This window comes from Mirounga leonina, unplaced genomic scaffold (assembly GCF_011800145.1).
Source record: "Mirounga leonina isolate KUSES-001 unplaced genomic scaffold, KU_Mleo_1.0 Mir_53, whole genome shotgun sequence".
NCBI classification, from domain to species: domain Eukaryota; kingdom Metazoa; phylum Chordata; class Mammalia; order Carnivora; family Phocidae; genus Mirounga; species Mirounga leonina.
The window spans coordinates 24,035,709-24,060,776 of NW_023270807.1; the positions used below are offsets into that span (position 1 = coordinate 24,035,709).

At 38.1% G+C, this 25,068-nt stretch overlaps 1 protein-coding gene and 1 pseudogene across 1 annotated transcript in view; both read right to left on the bottom strand.

Annotated features, from left to right (window-relative positions):
* LOC118000865 overlaps positions 1-15,440 on the bottom strand; it is a 98,021-nt pseudogene extending 82,581 nt beyond the window's left edge.
* The window catches only part of KHDRBS2 (KH RNA binding domain containing, signal transduction associated 2), a 575,928-nt gene that overhangs the window by 132,296 nt on the left and 418,564 nt on the right, over positions 1-25,068 (bottom strand). The gene's annotated exons all lie outside the window — the stretch shown is intronic.

The window sequence follows — 25,068 nt, forward strand, 5'->3', positions numbered from 1 at the left end:
TAATATGATAAAGTAAATAAAGGCTGCAATTTGACCTCAAGAAAACTGAATTCAGCTGCCATTTTTGCCTTGGGAAAGGCCTGGTTTTATTCTCCTCAAACCAGATTATTAGAATACTTCTCTCAAAGGATTGCTAGGAGGAGCACATGAGGAAACGTTTGTTAAGAGCCTATTTTAAGCTGTGACGTATCATGTTCAGCAACTAGCAAGTTGTAAGGGATTAGGGCAGCTGATGATAACCAAACTACTTACGAATGATCCAGATGGACAAAGATAGATGATGGTATCCGGTCATGATCTGGCTGCTGCTGACCGTTGGTGTATTTGGAATCTAAAAGACCTGTGGGACAGGAGTCCCAAAGCCCTTTGTGTCTAAATGGGCTTATATGATTGAATCAGAACTGTTTTAAGTCATAGTAAAGAATGTAATTCCTAAATGTTGTTGAAGATCAGATTTAGGTTTCATATTTGTATGCTTAAAATAGTAAATTGAAATTAATGCTAATTTAATCTTAGCACATAAGTTGAAAGTAAATTTTGTAAATATCTTAATAAATTATAAATATGTAGATCAGACATATGTAATTTATGCTGATCCTCATTGATACACATGAGTCACAATTTGACAATTTCTGTTTGGTACAACTTCCCTAAAAAGCACCACCTCTTTTTAATTATTTCAATGGGTTTACCAGAATAGAACTTAAAAGGCAAAATAGGCAGGCTGTTTATATTAGATATCTCAGTATCTATGAAATTACATTTTGTGGAGCTATTATTGACATTGGTATGAATGATTCCTGTAGCACAGAATCACGACAATTTGTTAGCAATGCTTTCTGGCCTGAAGGACATTTTTCACATTACCTACATTCTTTGTCCTGGAGTCTTTTCAAAGCTTTTGCTGTTGATTAAATTCTAGGCCAGGCAATTGCTAACATCTCTAAAATGTAATATTTTTGAAATAGCTTTGAAAATGCTATTTCATTCACATGTTCTGGAAGAGTTTCTTTTCCTATATAAAACCATATGTTCAGCTTCTATCATATATTCCCAATTCAAAAAACCTTCTGTCTTATGATGCATCACATCAATCAACAAGGTGTTTATTTGGAAGACATTTGGTTGTGAGCTATAACATTCCTTCCAGATACAAATTAAATGAAACCCCAGCATATAGTTCTCCATCATTCATCATTTGAGGTGGTTGGACAAGACAGGCTTTAATGACTTGAAAAGCTCTTCCAAGGGCAAGTGCAGTTCCAGACATTTTGGTGTGAAAAATACTATGGTTACACTGAACTTGTGCCCAGTTTCTCTCCAGCAAAATATATTTCTGGGACTTTTTGAGAAAACCTTTTGAAAGAACATAATATCTCTGAGCAACTCTCAATTTCTTTAAAATTAAAAAAAAAAAAGAAAGAAAAAAAAAACTGTCTCTCTCTCCTCCCTCCCTTCCTCCCTTCCTCTGGCCATTTTTCTGTCTCTCCCACCTCCCTGTTTCCCTCTACCCTTCATTTGAACCTTTTTCAAATGACTGTTACAACCAGAGATTGGCTGAAGACTACACATGGACATAACAGAGAAATGGACAAACATCTGATAAATAGTGATGACTTGATCTATATAGGAGGGTAGATTTTCTAAAGGGAAAATCATTTGATTTTCATTTTCCATGCAAACAAGCCTTCACCTACATTTCCATTAGCCTCAGGAGTATTTCTATTTTACTTTTATTTAACCATTCATACTATTTCTGTACATATTACTAAGCATTAATAGCTTTTAAAAAAAAGAAATGCCCTTAAGACAGAGTGAATCAAATAATGAGAACCATTTTGTGCAGCCAAGTGTATTTTCTTCATTTTTGGAACCCAAAAGTTCTCTCAGTATTGTTATTTAAAAACAAAAATATGGGGGAAGGAGAAGAAAAGATGGCAGAGGAGTAGGGGACCCTATTCCAACTGGTCCCCGGAATTGAGCTGGATATCTACCAGACCACTCTGAGCACCCACGAAATCAGCCTGAGATGTAAGAAGATCTGGATCTCTACAAACAGAATATTGCGGGAGGTTAGTTTCGAGGTACGAAGCAGGGAGCCGTGATTCCGCGGGCAGATATCGGAGGATAAACGGCAGCAGCAGGGTGCCTGGCCGTGGGGATCCTACACCGCCGGTGAGCAACAGCCTCGCTCGCTGGGGACGGGCACAGACTCGCAGACCGGTAGCGGCAGGGAAAGGACTTTAGGGCAGCCCCGGGGGCTGAAACCCGGAGCTGCGGGGTTGCACCTGCGAACTGCAGCCCCCGGTCGGAAACCTGGAGTGGCGGGGTCACGTGCGCTCGAACTGGGAGCGGCTGGCAGTTTTAGAAGCACAAAGGGCAGAGACGTGCCCGACCTGGAGGCAGGACTGGGAGTGCTGCGGAGGGGCGCAGTTTATAGCAGCAGGAACAGAGACGGAGACGGTGTGCCCTGGAGAGCTCACTGAAGAACAGACTGCGATCTCTCTGCTCTGAGGCAGAGGGCTGGAAACGGTCTCTTCTGCTCTGACTCGCAGAAGAGATGCGGAAAGCCACCAGGGAAAGCCGCCAGAGAACAAAAGCCCCCAAAACTGATTCCCACTGAGCCCATCCCCTGCCACTGGGGGCAGGGCAACTCTGCCCAAACAGGGTTGCCCGAGTAACAGCACGGCAGGCCCCTCCCCCAGAAGACAAGCTGGGAAAACAATAGGCCAGCAACCCTAAGGTCTCTAGAAAACAGGTGCATCTGGCTTGGGTTCTGGTCAATAATTTGGACTCTACAAATTCCCTCAACCACCCATCAACAGAATGACTAGGAGGAGGAACCCCCAAAATAGAAAAGACTCAGAGATTATGACTTATGCTGCAGATTTACAAATGGATACAGATATAACCAAGATGTCGGAGATGGAATTCAGGCTAGCAATTGTGAAGACAATATCTAGAATGGAGAAATCAATTAATGGCAACATAGAGTCTCTAAGGGCAGAAATGAAAGCTGAATTGGCAGAACTTAAAAATGCTATCAATGAGATCCAATCCAAGCTAGATAATCTAAAAGCTAGGGTAAGTGAGGTAGAAGAATGAATAAGTGACCTGGAAGACAATATAATAGATAAAAAGGGAAAAGAGGAGGCCAGGGAAAAACAACTCAGAATCCATGAAAATAGAATCAGAGAAATAAGTGACACCATGAAGTGTTCCAATGTCAGAATAATTGGAATCCCGGAGGGAGTGGAGAGAGAGAGAGGACTAGAAGATGTATTTGAGCAAATTGTAGCTGAGAACTTCCCTAATCTGGGGAGTGAAACAAACATTCGTGTCATAGAGGCAGAGAGGGCCCCTCCCAAGATCAAGGAAAACAGGCCAACATCCCGGCATGTAATAGTAAAACTCGCAAATCTTAGAATCAAGGAAACCATCTTAAGGGCAGTTGGGGGAAGAGATTCCTTACATACAGAGGGAGGAACGTCAGAATAACATTAGACCTATCCACAGAGACCTGGCAAGCCAGAAGGGCCTGGCAAGACATATTCAGGGTACTAAATGAGAAGAACATGCAGCCAAGAATACTTTATCCGGCAAGGCTGTCATTTAGAATGGATGGAGAGATGCAGAGCTTCCGAGACCGGCAGAAACTGAAAGAATATGTGACCACTAAGCTGGCCCTGCAAGAAATATTAAGGGGGGTTCTATAAAAGGAGAAAGACCCCAAGAGTGATATACAACAGAAATTTACAGGGACAATCTATAAAAACAACGTCTTCACAGGCAACATGATGACAATTAATTCATACCTTTCAATAATCACTCTCAACGTGAATGGCCTAAATGCTCCCATAAAATGGCACAGGGTTGCAGATTGGATAAAAAGACAGGACCCATCCATAAGCTGTCTACAAGAGACTCATTTTGAACCTAAAGATACATACAGACTGAAAGTGAAGGGATGGAGATCCATCTTCCATGCCAGCAGACCTCAAAAGAAAACTGGGGTAGCAATTCTTATATTAGACAAATTAGATTTTAAATTAAAGTCTGTAGTTAGAGACACAGAAGGACACTATATCATTCTTAAAGGGTCTATCCAAAAAGAAGACCTAACAATTGTAAATATCTATGCTCCCAACATGGGAGCAGCCATCTGCATAAGCCAACTGTTAACCAAAATGAAGATTCATATTGATAACAATACGTTAATTGTAGGAGACCTCAATACTCCACTCTCAGCAATAGACAGATCATCTAAGCAGAAAATCAACAAAGAAACAAGAGCTTTGAATGACACACTGGACCAGATGGACCTCACAGATATATACAGAACATTCCACCCTAAAACAACAGAATACTCATTCTTCTGAACGCACATGGAACTTTCTCCAGAATAGACCACATACTGGGTCACAAATCAGGTCTCAACTGATACCAAAAGATTGAGATTATTTCCTGCATATTCTCAGACCACAATGCTTTAAAACTGGAACTCAATCATAAGAAAAAATTGGGCAGAAATTCAAACACTTGGAAGCTAAAGGCCACTCTGCTCAAGAATGTTTGGGCCAACCAGGAAATCAAAGAAGAACTTAAACAATTCATGGAAATCAATGAGAATGAAAACACATCAGTCCAAAACCTATGGGATACTGCAAAGGCGGTCCTAAGGGGGAAATACATAGCCATCCAAGCCTCACTCAAAAAAATAGAAAAATCCCCAAATCACCAACTAACTCTACACCTTAAAGAACTAGAGAAAAAGCAACAAACGATGCCTAAGCCACGCATTAGAAGAGAAATAATTAAAATTAGAGCAGAGATCAATGAATTAGAAACCAGAAACACAGTAGATCAGATCAACAAAACTAGAAGTTGGTTCTTTGAAAGAATTAATAAGATCGATAAACCACTGGCCAGACTAATCCAAAAGAAAAGAGAAAGGACCCAAATTAATAAAATTATGAATGAAAGGGGAGAGATCACGACTAACATCAAGGAAATAGAAACAATTATTAGAAATTATTATCAACAACTATATGCCAATAAACTGAGCAATCTGGATGAAATGGATGCCTTTCTGGAAACCTATAAGCTGCCAAGACTGAAACAGGAAGAAATTGACAACCTGAATAGGCCAATAACCAGTAACGAGATTGAAGCAGTGATCAAAAACCTCCCAAAAAACAAGTCCAGGGCCTGATGGATTCCCTGGGGAATTCTACCAAACACTCAAAGAAGAAATAATACCTATTCTATTGAAGCTGTTTCAAAAATTAGAAACAGAAGGAGAACTTCCAAACTCATTCTATGAGGCCAGCATTACCTTAATCCCCAAACCAGGCAAAGACCCCATCAAAAAGGAGAATTTCAGGCCAATATCCCTGATGAATATGGATTCCAAAATCCTCAAGAAAATCCTAGCTAATAGGCTCCAACAATACATTAAAAGGATCATCCACCAAGACCAAGTGGCTTTTTCCCCGGGATGCTAGGGTCGTTCAACATTTGCAAATCAATCAATGTGATAGGACACATTAATAAGAGGAGGGAGAAGAACCATATGGTCCTCTCAATTGATGCAGAAAAAGCATTTGACAAAATACAACATCCTTTCCTGATTAAAACTCTCCAGAGCATAGGGATAGAGGGGACATTCCTCAAGTTCATAAAATCCATCTATGAAAAACCCACAGCGAATATCATCCTCAATGGGGAAAAGCTGAGATCCCTTCCCTTAAGATCAGGAACATGTCAAGGGTGCCCACTCTTGCCACTATTGTTCAACATAGTACTAGAAGTCCTAGCAACAGCAATCAGACAACAAAAAGAAATAAAAGGTATTCAAATTGGCAAAGAAGACGTCAAACTCTCTCTTTTGAGACGACATGATACTTTATGTGGAAAACCCAAAAGGCTCCACCCCCAAATTACTAGAACTCATCCAGCAATTCAGTAATGTGGCAGGATACAAAATCAATGCACAGAAATTAGTTGCTTTCTTATACACTAACAACGCAACTGTAGAAAGAGAAATTAGAGAAACGATTCCATTTACAATAGCACCAAAAACCATAAGATACCTCAGAATAAACCTAACCAAAGAGGTAAAGGATCTATACTCTAGGAACTACAGAACACTCATGAAAGAAATCGAAGAAGACACAAAAAGATGGAAAAATATTCCATGCTCATGGATCAGAAGAATAAACATTGTTAAAATGTCTATGCTATCCAGAGCAATGTATACCTTCAACGCCATGCCGATCAAAATTCCAATGACATTTTTCAAAGTGCTGGAACAAACAATCCTAAAATTTGTATGGAATCAGAAAAGACCCCGAATCGCCAAGGAGATGTTGAAAAAGAAAAACAAAGCTGGGGGTATCATGTTGCCTGATTTCTAGCTATATTACAAAGCTGTGATCACCAAGACAGCATGGTACTGGCACAAAAACAGACATATAGAGCAATGGAACAGAATAGAGAACCCAGATATGGACCCTCAACTCTATGTTCAAATAATCTTTGACAAAGCAGGAAAAAACATGCAATGGAAAAAAGACAGCCTCTTCAATAAATGGTGCTGGGAAAATTGGACAGCCACATGCAGAAGAATGAAACTCGACCATTCTCTAACACCATACACAAAGATAAACTCAAAGTGGATGAAAGACCTCAATGTGAGACAGGAATCCATCAAAATCCTAGAGGAGAACATAGGCAGTAACCTCTTTGACATCGGCCACAGCAACTTCTTTCAAGATACATCTCCAAAAGCTAGTGAAACAAAAGCAAAAATGAACTTTTGGGACTTCATCAAGATAAAAAGCTTCTGCACAGCAAAGGAAACAGTCAACAAAACAAAGAGGCAACCCACAGAATGGGAGAAGATATTTGCAAATGACACTACAGATAAAGGGCTGGTATCCAAGATCTATAAAGAACTTCTCAAACTCAACACCCAAAAACCAAATAATCAAGTCAAAAAATGGGCAGATGATATGAAAAGACACGTCTCTGAAGAAGACATAGAAATGGCTAATAGACACATGAAAAAATGTTCATCATCATTAGCCATCAGGGAAATTCAAATCAAAACCACATTGAGATACCACCTTACACCAGTTAGAATGGTAAAAATGGACAGGGAAAGAAACAACAAATGTTGGAGAGGTTGTGGAGAAAGGGGAACCCTCTTACACTGTTGGTGGGAATGCAAGTTGGTACAGCCACTTTGGAAAACAGTGTGGAGGTTCCTCAAAAAGTTAAAAATAGAGCTACCCTATGACCCAGCAATTGCACTCCTGGGTATTTATCCCAAAGACACAGATGTAGTGAGAAGAAGGGCCATATCACATGCACCCCAATGTTCATAGCAGCAATGTCTGCAATAGCCAAACTGTGGAAAGAGCCGAGATGCCCTTCAACAGTTGAATGGATAAAGAAGATGTGGTCCACATATAGAATGGAATATTACTCAGCCATAAGAAAGGATGAATACCCAGCTTTTACATCAACATGGATGGGACTGGAGGAGATTATGCTAAGTGAAATAAGTCCAGCAGAGAAAGTCAATTATCATATGGTTTCACTTATTTGTGGAACATAAGGAATAGCATGGAGGACATTAGGAGAAGGTAGGGAAAAATGAGGGGCGGGGGGAACTGGAGGGAGAGATGAACCATGAGAGACTATGGACTCTGAGAAACAAACAGAGTTTTAGAGGGGAAGGGGGGGGGATTGGTTAGCCCGGTGATGGGTATTAAGGAGGGCACGTACTGCATGGAGTAGTGGGTGTTATACGAGAAGCAATGGATCGTGGATCGCCACATCAAAAACTAATGATGTATTGTGTGGTGACTAACATAACATAATAAAATTAAAATATGTTTAATCAGCATATGAAATATAAGACACAATGAAACTTCATAATGAAGTGAACGTGTAAATGTAATCACTTAGCATCATAAAACTAATTAACAGCAGAGAGGATGAGTTTTTTCACCTTTGGTAGTTCTGATTCTGTTTTAATTTTCTTTCTCATAATTACAGTAAAGAATATTCTCAAAAGTTAATTCCTTTTAGTTTAAGGGCATCTATCATATTTGCATTTTTTATGTGTGTGACTCTAGAAGCAAATGCAAAGATGTCACTGTGCCAATATCCTTAGCAGCTGAGAATCATAAAGTAGAGACTTGCCTTCTCATTGTTGGTAGAGTTTATCATCCAACTCTTCTCATTTGGAAGAGTATACTATACTGAAAATAAGTCAGGTTGATTAAATCTTAATGCATAGGTGTCTTTTATGTAAAAAGGATAATTCAGTAGGAAAATACAATTCTATTTTATTTTTAGTTATAAACTGGAGTTATATTTACTTACCACAAGATTTATTAAAACTTGTAAATTTTTAAAATGGTAAACATATGGATTGTTTGTAGGAAACTTATTTAATTCATTTCCTCCTCCCTTCACCCTTCCTTCCCCCCTTCCTTCCTTTATCTCTCACTCTCTTTCTTCCTTACTTTTTCTCAAACATTAAGTGCCCACACTGAGCAAAGCAAAGGGATAAGAAGTACATTTATCAGTGTTTCACTGGAATTCTTTTCTGCCAGAATGATGCCTTCCCTACCACAGATTTTACCCTTGTCAGATTTTTTAATTTGCCCATTTGATTAGGAAAGTGAGAAGAGCTGAGGTTCAGCACTTGAATTTTGGAGCTTTTAAGTCTGTAGAGATGCAGTCAACATCTACCGCTGACGTTCTGCCTCCTGCAGATGGAGGTGACAACTGCAGACTATATCCCTTGCAGAAGGCTCCTTAAAAACACTCCTCTTGTGCCTACACAGTCATTCTCTTAAATGTTTCTTACTAATGTGTTTTAATTGCAGTAGCAGTGAGGTGTAAGAAAAATCATTGAGTAAGTGTCAGGGGTCCTTTACTAATCAGTTGTGTGTGAACCTTGGACAGAGCTCATTAATCATAGTGTTGCATTTCTCTCTTCCGCGGCATAGAGATAGTGCCATCAGCTAGAGCCATCTCACACTGCCATTGCCAGGATCTACTGAGATAATGAATATGAAAAAGCTCTGAACAGAACAGGGTACTGTAGAAAGACAAGGACTTATTATTTTAACACAAAATGTAGATGGTGTTTTCCCAAACCCTTAAGAAGATTTTCGGTTTACTCTCCTAGAACAAAAGAATATGGTATTGACATCATTTCTAGATTCCAAAAATACAGACATAAATGTACCGTGTCGTCACTGCACATAATACATGCAACACTTCTAAGACAAACTCCAATAGAACAATTGAGATAATAAGAAAATGAAGAATATGCTGCAGCATTATGAATGAATAAATCAGATTTGAAATCTAATGACCATTATTTATTTCCTCAGCCCTCCATGCACATATTGAGAATGTGTTATTTATTATTTTTAAACTTGGGAAAGTTTCCCAGGAATGACAAATATTGTGAGCAATTTAATAGACTATCTACGTTAAACTGCGCTCCTTAGATTTTAAAGTCATAATCTTGAGGCTCATGAAGGTTTAAGTGTTACACATAAGTCACCTAACTCAGGAGGAGTAGAGCTCAAATAATAATGTCTTCTGATTCTCAGTCTAGGTTTCCTTTTCACTATCTACTACATGGAACGAGAACTGTTTAGGGCATTTATGCATCTTTTTTTTTTTTTAATAATTTATTTATTTATTCATGAGAGTCAGAGAGAGAGAGAGAGAGAGAGAGACGTAGAGGCAGAGGGAGAAGCAGGCTCCCCGCCTAGCAGGGAGCCCGATGCGGGACTCGATCCCAGGTCCCCGGGATCATGACCTGAGCCGAAGGCAGTCGCTTAAGCAACTGAGCCACCCAGGCGCCCCATTTTTTTTTTTTAAATACATTTATGCATCTGATCGATAATATCGACTTGCATGATCTCTTCTTTGCCACCATTTTGTTTGACACAAAGTGGCTATTCAAGCTACTCTGGGACCCTCTTCTCTCTATGTGGCAGTTTTGATAGTGAATGCAAAAACCTTAGTTCATGTATCCCATTTATTCTAGATTTCCCTTATACACAGACTCCACATAAGGTAGGTTTCATAATTTTTCCATATGAAAGACACATGCATCATTGGATGAACCTGAAAAGCTGACAAATGACAGGAAGATCAAGCAGGCTGCTTTTTTTTACTTTATGAAATTTTTCATGTTTTATTATCTATCTACTCAGATAAAATTAGGTGGGACACATTTTTAATGCTTCCAATAAACAAGAAAAATGTGCCTGCAGCATGAAAAATCCTGTGACTGCCTTGTGTTATTTGCAACAGATGAATCTAATTTGTATTCAGACATCAGTGCTGTAACTAACTAGAGAAATAAAATGGATGTCTATGACCTCTCTTCAATTATTTAGTAAGAATGAAGTGTCAAGTGGCTAAAAGTTATGATGCTGTGGCTAAATATAGTGTTACACCTATTAGATAGTGTTACACCTATAGTGTTATACCTATTAGATGAAATTCAAGATGGAATATGCACATATACATGCATACATACAATAGACTAATAGCAGTGAAGGTTAAGCAACTTATAATCACCATGACTCTTGGTGATAAATACCAAAGTATTTACACGTTAATTAGTTGTTGTTACAAGAAGCTTAAAATCCTTTTTTTTCATTAATATGCAGATAGAATGCTATTTTTTAAACAGTTATATATTAGAAAACAAATTATTTGAAGTTTAAGAATTTATCTATTGAACAATAGAGCAGAATTCATTCACCCATAACACAGTCCTTCTAGATCAGGGATATAAGGAGTTTTTAAAAGATCCTAAATGTGTAATAAGATATACTAAAAAAACTAAATGTAGAATGTCATTCTGGGTTAACCTTAAATGCAGGAACCTTTGTTCATGTATTCCATAGACATCCTTAGATTTCCCTTAGGCACAGACTCCACGTAAGGCAAGTTTCATATTTTTGAAACTTGCATATATCAGTAGATATGCTAGTGCTAATTATAACTTGTTTAAAAGCAACAAGAAAATATAATTCAAAAAATCAGCACACATTTTATCCTATCACTAACTCAAGACAAAGCATTAGTATTTGAGTGTCATGTAACTATTCAAAGTGTACATTATTGTTCCACATTTTAGAGACTACTGAAATAATAGGGAATACGTGGGATATAATTTTAACACAGGATCCTGCATGCTTTTCTGCAACTGTTATCACCAAACATTCTACTCTGGAGATAATCCCTTCCTTAGGCACCAACACCTAGACATGAGTCGCTGACTATTTTGGTAGAGGTCACAATGAAACAATGGATTCATGACTATGAAGTAAAGAAGCAGTCAGCTTTCAAGTAAGTCAGGAACATTCAGAAGTTTACTTTAGAGTGAATATTCCTGTCCTGTTTTTCCTTCTCTTCAATGTTATGATTATATGATTGGTGGGAACAGGTAAGGAATGATTACATCAGCAGGGATGGCTCCTGATTCAAAACTTACAAGGTTCAAAAGACCAACTGCCATTTTATGCCAGCATGAGGGACCATATGGAAACTGAGTTAGTGGCCAGTTACCACTTGTGGTTTTTGTTTTTGTTTGTTTTTTTGTTTGTTTTTTTCTGGGAGGGATAACTAATTAACAGCTTGCAGCAGACCACTGACTAATGTATAGGAACATTCTTTCTCACCAATTTTTTTGATCAACCCTCATTCAGCAACTCGGGAACCTAGAAACTGGAACCAGAAATGGAGGTGAAGAAGCTGGACACCTACAGGAGTGGTATGAAGCACGTGCTCCTGTGGGTGGCCAAGGAGGGAAATACATATCAGAGAACTCCCATTTGTCCTAGACAATGAAAAGAAGATCCTCTTCTGGTACAAGTATGGGTCAGAAAGAATTTAAACACAACACACTTTTTTTTTGTTTTTTTAGATCTAAGAAAAGGGAAGGCCAATTTGGGAAAGGCACAAAAGAAGCACACTAGTTTGATCCGATTCTTTCTGCCCACATGTGGATTTTTCCAAAGGGATTAATGACAGATGGTCTCAGTTCAGTGTTGACATGGAATACTTCTCCCACATATGGGTTGCAAGTGATGTAAAAATTTGGAAATACAAACTTTGTTTTAAGAAGCTTAACCATGAGAGACTATGGACTCTGAGAAACAAACTGAGGGTTCTGGAGGGGAGGGGGGTGATGCGTATTAGAGAGGGCACGTATTGAATGGAGCACTGGGTGTTATACGCAAACAATGAATCATGGATCACTACATCAAAAACTAATGATGTAATGTATGGTGATTAACATAACATAATAAAAAAAAGAAAAAAAAAAGCTTATGTTGTCAAACTTATTATGTAAATCTTAATTTCTGAGATGTCCAAACTAAAACAGTTCTTAAGTTACATTTATATTTGAGTAGTGATTAAATCAAAGATACAAAAAATTAAGGAAAGGATATCATATCACTAGCCCTCTCATAAACAAAGAACATTATTCTCAATATTATTTCATATATCTTGGAAATATTTCTATTTTTAATTTACCTCAAAAATAATTACATACACCATTGTCATAACACAATAATGAAAGCACCTAACTGTCTCTTTTAAGAAACCAAAACTCCTTAATTTATTTTTCCTTCTTCAACCTGTATGCAGTGTAAAATCCAGGAAAGATATAAAGGAGACACTAAAGCCCAGGATGATCTGTGGGGCACCTGGGTGGCTCAATCGATTGTTTGACTCTTGATTTCAGACTCTTGATTTTGGCTCAGGTCATAATCTTGGGGTTGTGAGATGGAGCTCTGCATTGGGCTCCAAGCTTAGTGGGGAGTCTGCTTGAGATTCTCTCTTTCCCTCTGCCTTTCGCTCTACCCTCCTCCCCAAGGGACCAGGACAGGCACATGCTTGTCCTACCAAGGGGGGCACATGCTCTCTTTCTCTCTCTCAAATAAATAAATAAAATCTTAAAAAAAAAAAAATAGGGGCGCCTGGGTGGCTCAGTTGGTTAGGCGACTGCCTTCGGCTCAGGTCATGATCCTGGAGTCCCTGGATCGAGTCCCGCATCGGGCTCCCTGCTCGGCAGGGAGTCTGCTTCTCCCTCTGACCCTCCTGACCCTCCCCCCTCTCATGTGCTCTCTCTCTCAAATAAATAAATAAAATCTTTAAAAAACAAACAAACAAACAAACAAAAAACAAAAAAATAAAGCCCAGGATGATTTGTGATTTATCCAGACTCTGGAATTTGTAAACAGAAATATATCTGAGTTCATCTACTTTTCTCCATCCCCATCATCATCACAGCAAGCCAAGCCAGTATCATCTTTCACTTGGACTAAATAATGGATTCATAACTGGTTCCTATTTCTTCACATGCTTATTTCCAATTCACTTTCTACACTGAAGTTAGGGTGATCTTTAAAAAATCCAAATATGTACATATATTCTCGTTTAAAAGTTCAACAATTTCTTATTGCATAAGGTTAAAAAAATGTTCAACATGAGTAAAAGTTGTGACTCATCTAGCCACGCCTGCCTCTCCAAAGTCATTTCTCACCACCCTCCTACAACGTTCTAGTAACTCTAGATTTCTTTTAATAGGCCAACCCTTTGCCCGCCTGAGGGATTTTGCTGAGGCCTTTCCTTTGGCTGGAACCGTGTTCCCTTTGCTATAAATGACTTATTATTCACATGCCCCAGATCTCATAGTAAAGCCTTTTCCACATTAAAAAAAAAAAAAAAAAAAAAAAAGCTTCTCTGAGCCTTCAGTCTAAAATAATCACTCATACTGTTTCAAGGCAATATCTACTTTTCTTACTCCAATTAGATGATAATTTGTAGTTATATACTTATTACTGTGTAATTTCTCTATCACCCTACCCTACTTCACGACTTTCTAGTTGCTTTGCATTGAATATCCTGTGCTTAGCAAGCGCATAGCTAGTAGCAAACCACTAAATAATAAACATTTGTGAAAGAGTGAATAAATGATTGAAGAGATGGATAGATGGATGAACGGGTAGCACACAAGTCTAATCTCCAAGAGGTGGAAGTGCTTAACCGTCAAGTGTATAGGGTCGATTGTTGGCTGGGTTTAAATCCCAGCTTCATTACTTATTTTCTCTGTGAGATTGGACAAGTTAATAAACTTTCTCAGCCTTTTTTAAAAATTTTATGGTTTTGGTCATATTAGAAGAGTAAAATTGAAATGATTCGTAGAATAAGAAAGTTAGCAAAGATGGAAAAAGTGAAGAACTGCCGTTGTTAATAAGTTATTGAAAGTTGGTGAAAGGTCAAGAACACAGGTGTTTGGACACTTAGATTTTTAGAAAGAAGCAAAAAGACTGCCTGAAAGGAGGAGCGTGCATATCGTATGGGTATTGAAAGAAGGAAGAACAGATGATAAAGATGGAGGAGAAAAGGAGTGTAGAAGTTCATGACTAAAGCATTTCTTTTCCCATTGGAGCAAATATTTATTTTGTAATGAAAATATCCACATAATGTCTGTGCCTTAATTTTAAGCAAAATGTTTTCAGTGAAATTATCTATCTAGTCTTTTTTGTTACCTTTGTATAACAGTATTTGTTCTCAGTTACTACTAGGGAAGAAAACAAAAACAATTCACAGCGCTCACCATTGCAAGACTGTTGAATCACAGATCTATACCAGAAACAAATAATGCAATATATGTTAAGGAGAAAAAAAAAAGAAGATAGCAGGAGCGGAAGAATGAAGGGGGGGAAATCGGAGGGGGAAATGAACCATGAGAGACAATGGACTCTGAAAAACTTACATTAAAATGATATTAAAGTTGCATATATTTAAAATAGATGTTTGCCTGTGTCATACTATAGCAAGGGTTCTTTTATTTTCCACATCATCAAAAATAATGACTTTTGACATTATAGAAGTAGATAACCTAAATATAATTTTGTTTGGCTGCCTGCAACATCTCAGTCCATATATTCTAACATATATTTTGTAACACATAATCTAGTATCTTCAATAATAACATATTTTCTTAATAATTGATGTAACACATAATAGTTACTTTCAGTTCTTTGGACCAGTGCTTGCAAAAAACAAGCAAAAAACATAAAAAAAAAAAAAAGAAGGTATAAGAGAGGAATAATTTGAAGGTTACAATTATCTGCAACAAGAATAAGAGATGATAAATCATACTAACTGCTTCTAACTAGCTAATGCTATGCTGGCTTTCTCTTAGGAGTTCCAGGCAGCGAGAGAGACAAAAACAAACATGGGTGCCCGCTGAGACAGAGGGAGAAGTCACCTTCTCATCCAAACTGACCTATGTGATGGCACACGGTGATGCTGGGCCTAATCCGTGACTTCTGTGCCCGCTGCATTCCATAACAAGTCCTCGATGTCGGCATCCCGATTGAGCTCGTTAAGCTGAGATCTGAATGAGGGAGAACTGTAATTCTCATCCCGTGGTTCTGTGGGAGGAGAAAGTAGCTCCCTAACTCCAACCTCCCCATCTTTCATCCCCTGATAACCCAGAAAACGATCTTTATGAACTGAATCGAAGACATGCAGCCTAAACAACAGGCCTCAGTGACCGCTGGGAGCCATCCGTTTCACATGCGTTTATTAAATTCTGGAAATAAATGTGACAGCTAAAATTTTTATCAAAATAAATCTGAATTCGTAGCCTTGGAGTAGGCCTTAAAACAACTCAAGGTCCTAAAATCTCAGGGCATTTGAGCTCTGCCTGTACTAATCAAAAGAAAAGGGAGTTTCCTTATTTTTAAGGTAAACCAAGAATCTAGTAAACTCTAACTGGAACCTACCAGTCTCCATTTAAGCTTTCTTTACAGCTTACTCTCCCTTACTGCTATTTAAATACTCTGAAAATAGGGGCACCTGGGTGGCCTCAGTTGTTAAGCGTCTGCCTTCGGCTCAGGTCATGATCCCAGGGTTCTGGGATGGAGCCCCGTGTTGGGCTCCCTGCTTGGCGGGAAGCCTGCTTCTCCCTCTCTGCTGCTCCCCCTGCTTGTGCTCTCTCTCTCTGTAAAATAAATGAATAAAAATCTTAAAAATAAATAAATAAATACTCTGAAAATAGGTAATAAAATAAAGTACTAGGTATGGTTTTGCATGGTTACTAGACTGTCAGCCCTTTCGAGGGCTGGCTCCATGGCTTTAAATCTTTCCTCCTCCCCTACAAAGGTGCTTTACAGGTGCAGAACATTCAGCAAATACTTCTTGAAGATATTTGTAACATAAAAGAATTCAGCCTCTTAAAATTTCATCATTATGCTTAAAATAAAGCAGCAAAGTAGATATAGGAAAGTAAACAAGATCCAGAAGATTAATTTGGCTTTGCAAAGATGAATGTGACTGATTTTATAAGCAACCTCATTAATAAATATTTATTGGGTCCTTCCTGGTGACGTGGCCCTGGTCTTGGTAGTATGGATTACATACTCGTTAGTTCCATGCACTCTGCCGAGACAGGATTGACTGCGTCTTCCCAAATGAGCCCCACACTTGCCTCTTCCTGGGAACAGTATGAATCATTTACAACAGTTAGCATTGAAAAGCACAGTGGATGTGGTAGCATTTATTATAAAACATACTCATTTGAAGCAGGAATTGTTCTGCTAGCAGGGGCACAACCCTTTGTAACGTCCCTTAAACAGTTTTTTTTATGAAGATGGAACTTTCATTTTTTCAGTAGCTACCAAGTGCAATGCTTGAGTACCTTTCCTCATTTGTTTTTCATCATGTATCACTACCCAGAGGCCATCATTAGCTAATTTGCTGATTTATGGTTGCAGTTTATGAGCTTTAAACAATGCTAACCCACTTTTGTTCCTTCCTCTGTGCACAGGCAGATGAAGAATGTCTGTCCTTTATATTCTTAGCTGTGTAAAGAAAATGCACCTCGCCCTATGTGTTCTTGGCTTCTATGACACCTGAAATTTCTGCCTTATTGCTTTCCTGCCGGATCTTAACTGAAAGCGATGTTTACCTAGCTACCCAATCTGAAAGCTGCTAAGGTTCTTTGTGCTGTCACCTCTGACAAAACAAGGTCAGAGTGCCGGTTTAGCATGTGAATCTAATAGCTATTACTTAGGCAGTATTACAGTGACATACATACTGAAGAGCAAAATTGATTACTGCTGTGTAGGCTGACAGGGCCTGGCATCCCGGCTGTGTGAGGCATGTTTTCATTATTCGATGAGACACAAATGTTCACATTCAAAACTTGTTGTGAATAGTGACAGTCTATATTCCCTTTGCGTGTGTGACCCAAATTTCACAGTGAAGAGGGGAGAGATTCTGATTCCTTCCTAATCCCGACTAAGTTGTTGTGTCCCATATGTCGAAAGAGCGAGAAGGCGCCAGGATGCAACGGCATAAGCGTGCTTCTAAATTTGCTGACAAAATACGCCCATCAGACGGACAATAATAAGTGCTGAAGAGGGGATGGAGTAATTGGAACCCTCACACGTGGCTGGCGGGAATATAAAATGGTGCAGTTGCTTTGGAAAACAGTCTGGCAGCCACACAAAGAGTTAAATACAGTCATATAGTACGACCCGGGGACTCCACTCCTGGGTATATACCCAGAGAATTGGAAATATATCCACACAAAAGCTTGTGCACAAGTGTTCATAGCAGCATTATTCCCTACAGCCAAAAAGTGGAAACCACTCAAATATCCGTCAACTGATGAATGGATAAACAAAATGTAGCATGCTCACACAAGGGAATATTGTTCAGCCCTAAAAAGAAGCGAAGTACTCACACATGCCGCAACATAGGTGAAACTTGATACATTATGCTAAGTGAAAGAAGCCAGACACTATAAAGGCCACAGATAGGATTCCATTTTTATGAGATATCTAGAATAAGCAAATCCACAGAGACTGAAGTAGACCAGCATTGGCCAGCATCTGAAGGGAGAGCAGACTGGGCTGTGAACGACTGATAATGGGCATTGTTTCTTTTAGGAATGATAAAAATGTTCTAGAATTAGTTTGCAGTGTTGGCTGCACAACTATAAATATACTAAAAACCACTGAATTTACACTTTAAAAAGATTTAGGTTATGGTTTGTGAATTATATCTTTAAAAATGCACATTATTATTGATGCCTTTGTGTGCTAAGCATCTTCGGATTAGACATTGTTAGGCCATTATTTTTCCACATGCTCATAGAAAGCTTATTTGGACTAATTTAAGAAGAATTTCAAGTATAAAAACCACCATTCTACATTTTTATTAAAAATCCCAGGATTCGGTTTTAAAAATATAATTTCTTAAAAAGATTGATTTCTTTATGTGAAAGAGAGCACGTGAGAACATGGGAACGGGGGAGGGGCAGGGAGAAGGGAGAGAGAAAATCTCAAGCAGATTCCCCACTGAGAACGGAGCCCTACCTACCAACCGACATCGATCCCACAATCCTGAAATCATGACCTGAGCTGAAATCAAGAGTCGGACGCTTAATGAACCGAGCCACCCAGGCACCCCTTAAAAATATAATTGCTAATGTACCCAATTATCATTTGATCTATCACATTTGGTATTTTTTACCTCTCTTTTTATTGAATGAACCCCTAATTCTCTTTGTTTGAATTTCTTTAATGTGCTTAATATGGCAATCTTTTCTGTTTAAGATAATGAGAATGAAATCATTGTTAACATTCACACTCGTTTAAAAATCTGAACTTTTTTTAGTTTATTCTATTGCCTTTGGGTAGGGGAGGAAGGAATGGGATCACGCTGTTTTTACTTTGTGATTCTATTTCTGGAAGTCCAATAAAAATAGAGTTCTATCTTTCAGACAAAAATAACTACATTTTGAAGGCCTCAGATACCATATTTCTCAAAATCTATTCCATGATTTCAGATACTTTATTACCTTTCACTGGGACTGTAAAAATGATCTCCTAACTGGCATGGGCTATTCCCGCCCCACCTCTTTAACTTATCCTACACATTTAATCTTCAAAGCACATTCTGTTACAGAGTTCCTCTCTTCAAAAACCTTCAATACGACCTTAGTATAATTTCCAAGATGGTATTTGGCTTTTCTTCCTACCACATAACCCATTAATTCCTATATGTGCCTTATATTGCAGCCAGATATGTTCCTTCCTCTTTCCTATTTTCTTACATATTCTTGTCATGATCCTTGTGATCTCCTACTGTCTAGAATCATTTCACTTCACCCAGGCCTGTTGAGATTCCATCCTTTTCTCAGGGCTTAAGTCCATCATAGGTAACACGGAAATCTCATGAAAGCAGAAACTTTGTTGGCGCGAGCCAAGCTACTCATGCTGTTTGACAAAGTCCAAGTATGGGGGACAATCCTGAAAACAGGAGACTCCACAGCTGGCTCCTGCTATTCTCTTTCATTTTGTTTATGGCAATCTTTATAATTGTGGGAATATTTCTGGGCTGGCTCCTGCCATTCTTTTTCATTTTATTTATGGCAATCTTTATAATTGTGGGAATATTTCTGGGGTTTCATGGTAAAGTGACTACTCATCTTAGTTACGCCTATCTAAGCAATCATAATGAAACTAATTCCACGAAGAATTAGTTTCTATAGAACAAAATAACAAAACGGTCACACTCTGTCTAGCACCTTTCTCTTTGCATACTGTTTTTAGTTTTAGCGAAAGCCAATAAGCAGAAATCAATAAAGGTCATGTTAATCATTACAAAGGAAAAATGAAAGAAGGCTATGGCTGTAATCCAGAAAATGATCTAAGATTTGGAAAAACAAAAATATCCTAACATATACATAGTTCCTCCGAGGCTGTCAGGAGGAAACGCTTGCAACCTGACCCTATGTCTGTGTCTCCTCATTCGCCGACGCCGTCCTTTCCTACGAGAGACAGACCCCGGCTGGAGCTGAACTCCGGCACTTTGTCTTGTTCCTTAGTGTAACCCCAGTAACTAGAATAGTGCCTGACACAAAGTAGAAATTCAAACAAGAAAGAAGTAAATAAGTAAGTAAATAGATAAAATTAATTTATGGGTATTAAAGAGGGCACGTTCTGCAAGGAGCACTGGGTATTATAAACAAACAATGAATCATAGAACACTACATCAAAAACTAATGATGTAATGTATGCTAATTAACATAACGTAATAAAATAAAATTTAAAAATAAATAAATAAAAAAGAAAAGAAATTAATTTATGGTTAAATGAAGGAACTAATAGCTTCTATATATCCTTCTTGATATTCTAATTCTCTCTTCTTCTGCAATTATATAAAACTACTTTTTCATTGTACTTAATATTCTGCTATACGTTTTACTTGAATATTTATCTTTACCTTCCTTGTCCCTCATTCATTTCTTATTTCCAGCATTTTAATTTACCCCGCCTTGAACGTGGGGGTAAACGTGGTGTTCAGTCAAATTTTGTTCATTACATTAATCAACAAAGCTCAATATCCCTACTTTAGAAATTGTATCTACATTTGCGTCCCTTACAGGCTGGTTTACATGAATATTACATGCTTAGGAAGAGAAAATTTACTTAACAGCAAAGAAGGTAAACCCTAGCAATTTTAATTAACTAATTAAATTAAATTTGTTTATTTAATATGATATGTGTCATGATATACTTTCTTTGGGAACTGTGGATTTTATAGAATATATCTGTTTAAAATAAGTATGACTGGCATGAGCCCACACAAATAAAAATCATTCAAAAAAACTTGTGGCTTTCGGAGGCAAACATGTATATTAGAAGCATTTTCCTACTTGGACAGTAGTACGTTCTGGCAGAGGGTATATCACTTGCCAGTTCTGATTCACCTTTGAGATCAGAGTTGATGCCAGTGGAATTTTAGAATATGTCTCACTAACTGCTGTTGGCTGTGGATGTGGGGAAACTAAATCTAAGCTCTAAATCTCTCTCCATCATTCTTTCAAAGGAACAGTAGTAGTGGTTCATAGAAGCTGTACATCCTTCGTTTCCTTCATATTCCTGTAATAACCCTAGGGGAACATAGAACAAGTTCTAGACTACTGGTCAAATTATATTTCGCCTGGATAATACTTTATATGTCAATTTATAAGTGAATTTCTCATGTAACAGGGACTCTAAACCACCGTCGCTACCCTTATTTACCCCCAACCAAAGCAGCTCCAATTCCCATATAATGAATCATATTGCCGTGTCCCATACATGCGTCACTGCCTTCTTGCTTGGTCACAAAGTGCCTGGTTGGTGTCTCTCTGTTGCCCCTGAGGTAAAAAAGTCTGCCTGAGCTGAGTTTTGCTCTCTTTTGAATATTTCTCCATTTAAATATGTTTCTATCTCAGAAACTAGAGTTAACACTTAAAAATACTACTTGCAAACACAGTTTTCTCTATCCACTACGAAGTCCTGCAGTAATTACAGAGATTTATAATTCAATTCTCAAGACTAGAAGATACTCCTTATAGGCTTTAAATACCTGTATAAGGTAAGGACTCCAAAAATAAACGCTGCAAAATCTGGTGGTTCTAAAACTGTAAGATAAAGCCCTTGCAAAAGAAATATACCTGATAAACACAGGCCGTTATTGAGTCAGTTGTAGCATGAAAACAGCAAAACATTGAAAAAATTACATTTACAGTAATTTTTCCTTCAGTGTCTTTTAAAAATAGAATAAAAGTGTTATTTTGTTCCAGTGAATGACAGTTATGGCAATTCATGTATGATGGTTGTTAGTGCGGTAGAGACGCAGAGTAAATAAATTATAGCTATCATAGTTTTCCTGAGAAAGGTACCTTCATGTCAACATTTACTGAGTGAAAATTTCTTTTTATATAAAATGTATTATGGTCATTTAATACAAACCACAGGAACTTACCTAGATGAAGAAAGTGGTTCTAACTTTCCTTTTGTCTTAGAAGGTCACACAGTGTTTCTCCCGGTGTTTACCTACTACAGTGTAAGGACAAACACAAATTAAAAATAAGAAGCTAGCTTGTTCCTGGTGAAAATAAGGGATTTCCTTCCCCTCTTTTTCTCAGAGTATTTACTGTGAAAACTTGTGATTCTAAATACTTTGTCCTCTCTTTGAAATATGTATAAACCCTTTTGAAGACCAGATAGGACTTTTGTCAGCTTTATGACCCAGGGATGTCTTTCTCAAGGATCCAGGAGTCATCTGTGAAATGTAAACATCAAGGGAGAGGGCACCCCTCTTCCCAGTTTCTGTGGGAAGGTAGGAGTGTAACTTTGGTGGGTGCCTTGCTCCAAGTTGCAAAACTACCTGCAGTCATAAAGATATGAGAAGTTTGTTTTTCCTCTGGATAAAGCCAATTAGGCAACATGGACGGTCACTCCAACAGCCAGATAAAATTCAGATAAACTGCTTGACAAATGGTGCTGTCAGTTGCTCTCACTGGAGGGCTAGGTATTGTTTATCTTGGAAACCTATGTGGGATGGGTTGTATCTACTTGGCTATATAAAAAGGTGAGATTTCTTTCTGTTTTTGCATTCTTATAGTGGATTGCCTGTGGTGTGCAGCACATTCTGGTGTAATGCTTATTCAATAATAAAACTGGCTTGTTTTTCTATACTATGTTTGTAGAAAGGATTTCTGTATTGGGAGAAGATTTTGCTTTTAATTATATTTCCCCCAACAATTTGGAAGTTATTAATAGATAGAGGTATGTTATTTCGGAGCAGTAAATGTAACCATTTAATTGTATTCCACAGGTTAGAAAACATTTGATAAAGTTTTTTAAAATGATTGCTTCTGCTTAATGTTATAAACTGATTTTATGTTGTTACATTGAGAAATCACTGCCCGCCTATAACTGGGATTCGTTCGATACTTTTACATTCCTCTTCCTCTTGGTTTACTGACTGGCACACTTTTGGTAATCTCTAACCCCCAATCTCTAGCCAACCATCTGTTACCATACTAGCTCCTAATGTTCAGTTTAGTAAGCAACTGCTTGAGTATCTTTATGTGCCAGGCTCTCCACAGGAGTTACAGGTGCAAGACAAGGCAAGATGGTCATGGGCAAGTGCTTTCAGGAAACTGCTTCTTAAACAAGTCTCCTAAATCTGATGCAGGTGGTCTGCAGCCCACATTTTATGAAACTCCATTTATGAAACTTACTATTCTATTTCTTTCTGCATCCAAACTCCTAAAGATTAACATATCTACAGAAAACTGCTTAACATACATGCAAGAGAACAAGCAGGTGGCAAGGTTGTATGCACCGTGCTAACAGGTAGAAAATTCCCCATCTACAAATGAAGATAGAAAGAAATGCACCGAAAAGTATATGTTAAGAGATGGAGGTATATTATCTCTGTACTGGATTCCTGGAGTTTCATATATCTTATCTGTTCTTCAATGCACTATAGCTCATGTCATCCCTTTAAGGAATTTCCCTGATCACTGAAACCTGAAATGCCTGGCCCACCTCAGAATCCAGCCGTCACTCATTCATATCTCTTTTGTTGTGTTTATCATAATATATCCCAAGATGTCTATATTTCCCTTTCATGCCATAAACTACTTGAAGATAGGGTAAATTTTTTTTTTTTAAAGAATTTATTTATTTATTTGACAGAGAGAGACACAGCAAGAGAGGGAACACCAGCGGGGGAGTGGGAGAGGGAGAAGCAGACCTCCCACAGAGCAGGGAGTCCGACGCGGGGCTCAATCCCAGGACCCTGGGATCATTACCTGAGCTGAAGGCAGACGCTTAACGACTGAGCCACCGAGGCGACCCGATAGGGTAAATTTCATATTTATATTTTCAGCCTATGTTGAGTTGAAGAACAGACATGTGATGTATAATTTTGAAGAGTCAAATAAATGTATCTCCACATACGTTTTAATTTATGCATTTTGTTGCCAGAAAAATTATTCAAAACTTTGAAGAAAAGCAAAAAGATGAACAGCACACTCTTCAAATACCACACAGAAGCAACAGCCACCCAAGGACTATCTAGGGATGAATTTGGTTCAGCTCACTGTTTACTCTTCATTAAAGGTCCTAGATTTTGCTTGCTAACTTGTGGATTTTCTCTAGTAGAGATGCAAATAATTTTCGTCTAGTGGAACAGATAGCCATAAAGATTGATGGCCTGTTAGATACTACCAGTCTGTATCTAATTAACCAGTTTGTATGCTGCCTTGACATTTCTTTGTCAAATTGCCTATAAATACCCTCACTTCTTAAATTCTCCTTGAACTGATCACAATATCACTGCTCCCCTTATTAATTTGTGAGTTAAGTAGAATCTTTGGCAAAGATTCCCATAATATTTGCCTGGCAGTAATGATTTTGCCTCTTTGAAAATTAAACTTCAACGGTAATACTTTGCTTTATTAAAAGAACTATTTCTGTTTTCAAAAATCACTTAGAAATTGCTTACATGTTAATAAAAGGTGTGCTACTTTGAAACATTTCCCTTATAAAAAATAACCTACAAAGTACAAAAACTTAAGTTTTATTCAATTAAAAATCTCTTTAATGAGCTCTAAAGTAGAGAATTTAGCATCCTTTTTGGAGGTTATTAATAATAGGCTGATTTTAACCATTACCTTGCTAGGTCTAAGAAAATGTATCTGTCCTTAGCACTGGCTTTGGATTTCAATGGTCTGACAAGTAATGTCCCTTGGAGAAAAGAGGTTTTTTGTTTTTGTTTTTGTTTTTAAACTAAATCTTTCCCAAAGACACAGAAGGAGCTTTCAATGAGATTCATAAAATGCTATTAATATGAATCACAGACCACAATTAAGCCCCTTTAGAATTCTATAGTAGATAAAGACCTGTTAAGATCTCCGTTGTGCTTAAAGGTTTGCTAGACCTAACCTTCACCATGTGGTGGAAACAGAGAATTGCATACCGCACAGTTGTCATTGTGGGAAAATCCATGGCTCACTGACTGGGAGGGAAGTACCAATATCCAAGGACCATCCGAATGTCCATGAGAACACTAATATAAATGCTGAGTCCAAAATCTCGTACCCACACATCAGACTTCCAATATAGCTCAGTTACTGTTTTA